The 9,688-nt window shown below is 40.0% G+C and overlaps 1 pseudogene; it reads right to left on the bottom strand.

Annotated features, from left to right (window-relative positions):
* Positions 1-5,268: 5,268 nt before the first annotated feature.
* Positions 5,269-7,011, bottom strand: LOC101700001 (rap1 GTPase-GDP dissociation stimulator 1 pseudogene; annotated as a pseudogene).
* Between the last annotated feature and the right edge of the window lie 2,677 nt (positions 7,012-9,688).

Raw genomic sequence — 9,688 nt, 5'->3', positions numbered from 1 at the left:
CATTTCATCTGCATATAAAGATTTTACTTCTACCTATCCAATCCTATCCTAATTGTGTCATTTTATTGCCAGACTATTTTGGCTTGGGCCTAGGTTTCAAAGTTTAATGGACAGATGAAGAGTAGGCATATCTGCCCTTGTTCCCCACCTTAGGGAGAAAGCATTGTATCTCCTCCATTCATATAGGGCAATTTTGCTGAAAGTATGGAGTACATGTCTTTGCTCTATTGAGAAGGTTCTGTTCTACTTCTAGTTTCCTGATAGCTTTTACCATGAACAGCTGTAGAATTTAGTCCAATACTTTTTCTCCAACTACTGACAGGATCATATGGCTTTTTCCTTTCCTCTGCTAAAATGATGACTTTTGGGGGTGGATCTTCCAATGATGAACCAACACTGCCATCTCTATAACAAAACCACTTTCTACATCCTGCCAGATCTGACTTCTAAGAGTTTGTTTTGTTAAGCAAATTTCAATCTATGTTCATACTTTTTTCTTCTATTATCTTTATCCAGTTTTAGGATTAGCACAATGTTGATTTCCTAAAATGAGGGGAGAAGTGTTCCTTTTTTTTTCTGCTTTAAATGTTTGATATAATTTATCACTTAAAATGTATACAAGCCTGTTGTTGTCATATAGGTAGGTTTTCAAGCTAGGAATATACTTTCTTTATTAGGTGCTATTCAAATTTAATATTTCCTCCAGAGCCAGTTTCATTAATTTGTCTTCCAAGGTACTTCTTAGAAGTTGTCCAGTTTATTTCAAAAAAGATTTTTGTGGGCCAGGGATTTAGCTCAGTGGTTCTGCTGCCTGCCTTGCAGGCGCAAGGACCCGAGTTCGATCCCTGATACCAAAAAAAAAAAATTTGTAATGTGCTTTCTATATCCTTTTAAATTCTGTAAAATCTGTGGTAATGTCTTCTAGATCTTGATATTGTAATTTTAAAAATGTATAATTGATATTGTGTAATAGGAAGAGAAGGTCTAAAGGAGTAGGGGAAGTGGGAGGGGTAGGGGAAAGGAAAGAAGGGAAGGGCCGGGGATTTAGCTCAGTGGTTTCGCTGCCTGCCTAGCAAGCTCAAGGACCCGAGTTCGATCCCTGGTACCAAAAAAAAGGAAAGAAGGGAAAAGAAAAAATATGAAAAAGAAAAAAAGGAAACAAAGTCTTTGCAAATAAGGAAGGGAGGCCAGGGGAAGGGGAAAAAAATAAAAACCAAGATACTCATGTAAAGGTACAAGATACCAATGATGAATGTAACTGTATTTTATACCTAAAATGTACCAATAAACTTAATGGGGAAAAAAAATCAAACAGGATCTAGGACAGGTTTTGGACAACCCTAATAAGTACACTGAATTCTTTGGAGGACTTACTCGGATCTATGAACTAGACTGGAAAAATATGATGTTACGCTTAAATCAATCATTGACTTCTAATGAGAGACAATGAGTACAGACTTTAATCTATGAGTTTACTAAGTGTGTTACAGATACGTTGGGATGTATATTTTCAGAGTGGGTTTAAATAAAGCCTAGCCACTGCTATGGAGGGAAGTTACCTAGGTGACTAGATAGAAAACCTAAAATGAACCAAAGACTTTTTTGTCCTAGGACTGAGATTTCTTCTGGACTATTACCTGTCTCTGTCTGTTCCTGAGGGTGATAGATCTCTTTTGCTGACTGGGATTTTAGAATTTTTTGATTCAGAGCCATTTATTAGAAAGCAAGACCTAAACTATATAGTTAGAACACTTTCATTTTCTCACTTTCATTCTCTTTCAAGAGGCAAAAAACAGCCATTCAGGTTCTTTGATTATTGTTTTAATTTTCTGCTTGGCAGCATAGTTGGAGTAAACCATAGCTTTTGTCTCTGGGGGCATGTTTTGCTAGGTATTAGAGGTCCACTCTGGGAAACCTCTTGATGTTAATTGTCTTTCTGCACCTGATATGGTTAAAATTTAGTTCTTACACCATACTCAGAGTCATTCTTCTGTCCCTTCTCCACTGCCCTTCCCTTGGGAAATAACACAGTTTGCAATAGTGTTTGGTCCAAGGCAATTCTCTCCTCTGTGGCTACTGAATTTCGGAACCAAGTTTCCAGAATGGTGACTTTCCTCACTAGGATCCTTCGAGAGTGAAGCTGACCTTCATTTATCTCTGGGCCACATTCAAAAATCTGGTCTAGATTTAATCCTGAAATTCTTAAAGAGTAAATGTAAAGTTTTAGGGCAAATTTATCTGCCTTTCAGTCCTTAGGCAGAACTGCAGATTAAATCCTCTTATTTCCCTCTCCTCTCAAGAATGATACTGACTGGTTTTTATAGCACAGGGAAGACCGACTGATTTTTATAACACAGATAAGTACATTGATAGAACAAAACATTCCTAGAGAACTTTGAGTTTAATAAGAGTTTTTTATTTCTTTTTTTTTTTCTAGTACCAGGGATTGAACTCAGGACCTTGTGCTTGCCAGGCAGGCATGGTGCCACTGAGCTCCATTCTGGCCCTAATAACAGTTTTAAACAAAAACAGGTATTAAAGAATAGGCACAGCTCCAGACCCCAGAGCACTGCCTCTCTCATCATGATTTCTCTGAAGAACATCTTGGCAGGCCAGCCACCATTCTCAGAGATATGCTAACTGAGGCTCTGAAAAAGGAAGGCCTATAGCTAAATATGGTCCAAGGGTCACAGGCAAAATGGGAAAAGAACTGTCATAGGTAGACATCCACAGCAAAACAGAATAGGGCCTTGGCAGGCCTTCTTCCCCTACTGTTTAGAACATATACTTACCTCCAAAGAGTTCCACCTAGTCTCTTTCTACACCTGAACCCGGCCTACGCACCCACCCCTGGAAATAGTTAAAATTACCTTTTAACAGCCTGCCCCTCTAGAGGGAACAATTATATGTGGCTATCAAAACAGCATTTTTTGGCTATCAGCTGTGACTATCCAACAACTATGGCTATCAAAGCAATGAGAAGCCTGTATAGCTCGATATTCCAATCAGGTAAACCATCAGCTTAGGGCCCATTTTAAAAATTGTCTTTGCTTTCATAGGTATAAAAGGTTTTATTCCTTCTGGTTTTTGTTTTGTTTTATTTTGTTTTGTTTTTTGTACCGGGGATCGAACTCAGGTCCTTGCGCTTGCGCAGCAGGCAGCAAAACCACTGAGCTAAATCCCCGGCCTATTCCTTCTAATTCATACTACAAGTTGGGCCAGGGATTTAGCTCAGTGGTTTCACCTCCTGCTGCGCAAGGGCAAGGACCCGAGTTCGATCCCCGGTACCAAAAAAAAAAAATTCCGTATTACAAGAGATCTCTGTTAATTGACCTACAAAAAATTCTGACTAGTCTTTTTTTTTGCCATTATAGTTTGATATACTATTTATTAAGTTATTAATATGGACAGTCTATTAAGCAACATTACAGATGTCTTTCAAAACCTAACAAAATATAGTCCACTATCGAGCCCAGGAGAAAGACAATAAACAAAATCACTCTCACAGAAGGTGTAGCATAAACATTCACAATAGTCCCTTATTCGGGCATCGAAGGAAACAGTCAAAAACTGGGTTTTAACTGTCTTCATTTGTACATTTTAGAGTCAAAACTCCAGCTCAGATCACCTCATGACACGTGTGGGATCTCATGCTAGAGAGGAAGGGGCTCCGATGCCTCCTTGGTGACCCATTCTACTCCTCTTCAGTGCTTCTGGAACACAGCCCTCCCTGCCTGCTAGGCCAGTAGTGGTCAAACTTGGGTGCCAGGGTGTATGCAAGTGGGTCCTAGGGATGTTTGATTAATTTACAAAGACTGTGTTCAAAGCTCTAAAAACCCATCTCATGGTGGTAGTGGCAGTGGAGAGTACACTGTATTTGGCCAAAGGGGCTCTTCTCATCTCAGTCTTGGCTTTCTTCTAGCCTGTAAGATTAGCACAGTTCTCAGTGGGAAAGTGTGGGTGAGAAACTCCAATAGTGATTGGTATGAGGCTGTCTGCAAAATGTACTGGACTGGCTACTGTGGCTTTTATAACCTGCCTTCCCTTCTGTAGTACTCACAAGCTTATTGCTTCATCTTTCCTCCTATGTCTTACTAATGTAAGATGTGGACTATGGAGCCGGGGATTTAGCTCAGTGGTGCTGCCGCCTGCCTCGAAAGTGCAAGGTCCCAAGTTCAATCCCTGGTACCAAAAAAAAAAGATGTAGACTATGAAAGATGAAATTTCTTGCTTTCAATCTGAATGATAAAAATAAAAAATCCATTTCCCAATGAACTATACCTAGTTAAAAACAAATGCCAAATGACTTTTAAAAACAAGTGCTGGGGTCGGGGATTTAGCTCAGTGGTTCCTGTACGGGCCTCAAAAGTGCAAGGTCCTGAGTTCAATCCCCAGTACCAAAAAAAACAAGTGCTGGATGATGATGATAAATAGGTGGAGGAAGATCTGAGGTAAAATTACACATTTATCAGAATCTAAAATATAGGGAAAATCCCAAACACTATAGCATGATAGGGATTCTTTAATCCCTTGGTTCTAATCACACCGAAAATTACAATTGTTTTCAACTTTGGGCTACTGATGACCTGTAAATTAAATATAGAATCAGAAACCTTGTGGTCTTGCCAAGTTTGTGGCAGTTTCAATAGTTTATATACTTAGGAAAAAGGAGGAACCATAGGGTAAAGAGTGGGAGCAATGGAATTTCATTTAATGCTAGGTACCATGGGCTTGATTTTAGTAAGCAAGACTAATGAATGAGCAGCCATAGTTTTTTTGGTCACTGTGCTTCCCAAGCACCAAAAATGGAGCTACTTTTACTATTCAACTTCATCTTTAAGTAACCTAGACAGACAGATCCTGCTGCATTATGTTTCTTTGTTTTTTTGGTACCGGGGATTGAACTCGGGTCCTTGCACTTGCGCAGCAGGTGGCGAAACCACGGAGCTAACGGCCCAATCCTGCTGCATTATGTTTCAATACCAATACATTATTAAATAATTTACCATATGTGAGGAGCAAGTCATTATGTAGTATCAAGTTTACATCATCATAGGACTACAACATGCACATTCTACTTAATGTAGCTCAAGCAACAGGAATACAAGAGAACAGTTATGGGTAGAGACTTTTTGGACAGTTGTGTTCACACTATGAGTTAAGAAATCTTATTAGGCAGATACCTATAGCAGTTCTTCAGTTGATATTGGAACATTACATGCATGCACAAGTGATGTGTTAGAGAATGGAGTTGAAGAGGCAGCTGGATGGAGGACAGAGGGAGACGGAGCTGGGAAGAGCTCTGTGTCAGGAAGGGCAGTTCTCAGCTTTCCACTGTAAGTCTCTGCTCTGTGAGAGAGGCCTGTTGAACAACCCTTTTGTTCTCATGACTGTGAAGTTTGGATACAACATCTAGAAAGGCCAAATCCTGCACTTCTTTGTAGAGATTCAGATCCCATGAGAGCACAGGTCAGGACTATGGAATTGTATTTTATTTCAGGAACACTTCTTTCATCTAGCAGTCTGTGTAAAATCTGTACAAGCTTAGCACTTTCTAGATCTTTCTCAGCTGTGCCCAATTCTAAAGCTGCTATTTAATTCCAAAGCAACATGGGCTTCATTCTGCATTATTACATGTTCACTAGTTGCCATGGTAACTAGATGCTTGATGCCACCACTCTGTACAACGGCTTTAATTACATCTTTTGATTTACTGTGCCATATGAGGGCAGAGAGCAGTCTATTTGACTCTCTCCCATCACACCAGCATGATCTTTGGTTTCACACCATTCCACTAAATGTTCCACTAATTTAACATCCTTCCCCAGTTGTTCAGCAGCTCCTGTTTCTGCACCTATTAACATTCTTAGTGTTCCCAGAAGTTTGAAATGAACAGGAGGCATTTCAGACTTGAGAAGCTTCAAAACTGTCTCTGTGACCCCCAGCTGGTAACATTTTTGCTTTATTTACAACTGGAATGGCCAGATTTCAGAGGGCACTTAGGGCTGCATGCTGCACAGTTACATTGCCATCTTCTACATGTCTGAACAGTAAATCCATGAGTTTTTCTACAATTCCATTATCTACCATATAAATGCAATTTCCAACATTCCTGGAAAAATTTGCAATTGCCTATGCTCCAGCAAGCTGTAGCTGGTGGTTATTTGATGGAATCCAAGAAAGGACTCTTTGGAACACATTGCCTTTCCCCCTTTCAAATAGTTTCTGCATAGATTCATCTCCAAAAAGTAATAAAACCATCAGACCTGAAGCAATTTTGAGTTCAGCAATGTCATCATCTTTGTCACTATCTACCTTCTCCTGAACAATCTCTAGTAGACACTCTACCAGGCCTGCTTCAACCAGCTGTAATTAAATAGCATCATTTTCTGCTAATGGAGCAAGAACTTCAAAAATCATTTCTCTCTTTTCATGCTGTACTTGTTTCTTGAAGAGTTTGACCAGCTCTTCAGCAATGTTTATACTGGCAAGCTGTTCTTTACTTGACTCAAGTTCTGCTAAATTACCAAATGCAACTAGACACATTTCTGTGAGAGCTGCATTGTGGCAGTGGATGCCTAGTAATGTCACTAAGGTAGGGATAACACCCATATTGATGAGCTGAGCTTGGAGGGAATGACTATCATAACCTGTGTTTCCCAGCACCCTGCCTGTTTGAAATAGCACTTCCTGGTTTTTGCTATTTAGCAGTTGTACCAGTGGTGAAATCAATCTAGCATCCACACATGGAATTCACATAAATTCATTTTTGGCTACTTCTGCTACAATGTTAGCTACTTTGGCTGTGCAGGAAAACTGTAGGGTCAAAAGACTTGCAAACAGCTGAAGTATTCTACTTGCTTGTATTTTTTCACTTGTTTCTGTATTATTTTGAGCCAGGGCTTGAAACAGACAATCCAAGCATCCTTCCAAACTGTCCTCAGTCCTGTCAACAGCTGTTATCTTCAATTTCTTTAAGGTATCACTGAGATTATCCATGTTCCTGAGCTGAGGGCCAAGGGCCAGTCACAGTGAGGGTGGGTCCTGCTCTGCTCCGTTTCTCCCAAAACTGAGGGGGGGGGGCACACCATGGGGAGGAGCACAGTGGCAGCAGGCTGCAGCAAGCCGACCTGAGAAGCTGGCATGATGCACCACCCAGAGCACCCCTCCCTCCCCACCCTGCCTGCCCAGTGCAGTCCAACAGGTGGCTGCTGGCTGCACTGGGCACAGGCAGGTGTGGCTGTGGGGCATAGGTGGGTGTGGCTATGGGGCATGATGGCGGCCCCAGCAGGTGGAAGACAGAAGGCAGGTCCAGGACACTGAGCCCATGAGCTCTCCACAGACTCCCCCAGGTGTGCTGACTTTCAGGGCTGGGGGGCTTCCCCTGAGAAGACCCAGCCACCTGTGACCCACCAGCATGGGGAAGCAAGGCAGACACCCCAGGATACACACATGGGCCACGAGGCCACAGGTCGTGCTGGACACTGGTGGCTCAGGGATGCCTCAGTCAGTGGACAGCAAGTACTGGCCAGAGGGGCCCTTCCACCTGGCCACCTGCTCCCCAGGCCAGCCAGCTCTCTCTGGAGGGCACCCTCACCCTAATTAGTCTTATTTATAGTTACAAACCTAAAAACTGTAAAAGGGTTATTATAATTCAACTTGGCCAAATACATGTGAGTGTACTCTGGTTTTATGAGCAAATAGTCTTATTTGTGTTTACCCACCTGTCTGTCCAATCTGTAACTGGTTACAATACTTGCAGCTGTTTTGTTTGAGCTCAACAATTTTTTTTTCTTCTTGCCTTTTGGATTTTTAAAATATTTGTCTATAACTTAAATTGGCTTCAAATATCATTAGAATTCAGGAAATGCTCTCACCTAGGTTGCAGCTGATCAAAATGATGTCAAGACTGGTTTTACAAATACAATACATACTGTTGTCTACATACAATAATTTGGGAGTCTTTTGTGTCAAGAATAATATGTTAATAATTATTATGATCTGGTTCTCATAGGTTATCTGAAATATTTGTTAAGATAATTAAATGAAATGGAGTACTACTCAGCCATAAAGAATGAGCAACTAGAGACATTTATAGCTAAATGGATGTATACTGAGGCCATACTCTTAAGTGAAATAAATAGGACACATACGTGTAAATACCAAATAGTTTCTCTAGTGTGAGAAACTGAAAGTGTAAATAAGGATTAAAATGATTAAAATGAATAATTGATAATTTGAAATAGGAAAAGGTCCAAAGGTGTAGGGGTGGTGGGAGGGGAAGGGGAAAGGAAAGAAGGGAAAGGAAAAATTATGAGAAAAAAAAAATGGAAACCAAAGCTATGTAAATAGGGAAGGGTGGAGGGGGTAAAGGGTGCACAGGTAATGGGAAAAAAATAAGAACCAATATACATCATGTACAGGTACAAGCACCCAATGATAAATGTAAATGTATTGTATACCTAAAATGTACCAATAAAAGAATTTTTTTTAAAAAGATAATTAAATGAGGACCTCTTAGGCTTAAGGAAACTGCTGAATGGTACTCCTCTTGGTGACTAAAGAAGCAGCTGCCTGGAAATATTTTATTCCAGTCTTTGTTCACTAATGGGACCCTAATAATTTCCATAGCCTTATGGGAGACACACACCCATAAACAGTGCTAAACATATTATTGTGATATATTATCATCCAAAGGTTAAGTTTTCTGTGGGTAAAACAATAAGGTTCACTAAAGGATGCTCTTGGTACAAAACTGAATAAAGAGACAAAGGTTTTCATTTAGCTATGACATTCATTATTGCTAATTTCATGGTATTCTAAATATATTCATGCCTTCCAGGTGTATAAGTTTTCAAAGATGTAAAACTAGGGTGGTGAATGGTGAAAAGTTTTTTCTTTTAGACTCAGATATCTGCCTTTCTCTTGTGTTCCCAGCTACTTGTGATAAGCAGTACCTGTCAAGCCAGCATGAGATTGCCAGTCAAATTATAGTCTTTTTATAAAAACTTACATGGGCCAGGGATTTAGCTCAGTGGTGCTGCTGCCTGCCTCACAAGTGCAAGGTCCTGAGTTCAATGTCCACTACCAAAAAAAAAATTACATGATGTATATGTTATATATGTGTCATTACACTTAGGGATGCTCAGGCATCAAGCAGGCAAATAATGTTGCACACTAAAAATTAGAAGCTAGACATTATAAACTTCTAAGGTACACTCATAGGCCAGTGTGTTCTCCTTAGATGGTATCTTATTGAAAGATAACAAATTAGGTGAGAGTTTGTTTGTGTCATTTAAAGTCTTGTGATCAGATAGAAGTATTTGACTGAACTATTCTATACCGATGGGCATTTAAGTGTGTTGATTGTCATGCTAAAATACTATACGTGACTCAATCTCAAGTTTCCTCTGTAAAACTATGTAACTGTTATCTATTAACATTCTGCAGATATTCAACTACTAAAACAACCATGGTTGATAAAAAATAACCATCCTCTGCTATACTTTATATTTCAAAGTGGTTGATATTCAGATGAGATTATAATAGTTAAGCTCATTGCTCCTCTTGCAATACTGATGTAACTGATCTTCTGTTCTGAGTGTTCCACAACTAAAGTTTAGAGACTAAAAACTAAAAGGTAACTGGACTAAGAGGACAGCCAATATTTTGGCCCTTGCCCTCCAAG

Source organism: Heterocephalus glaber, unplaced genomic scaffold (assembly GCF_053883595.1).
Source record: "Heterocephalus glaber isolate CG9 unplaced genomic scaffold, H.glaber_assembly_v1.0 deba00001569, whole genome shotgun sequence".
Taxonomy (NCBI): domain Eukaryota; kingdom Metazoa; phylum Chordata; class Mammalia; order Rodentia; family Bathyergidae; genus Heterocephalus; species Heterocephalus glaber.
The sequence above is the reverse complement of the archived record's forward strand: the minus strand, read 5'-3'. Positions and strand labels throughout refer to the sequence as shown.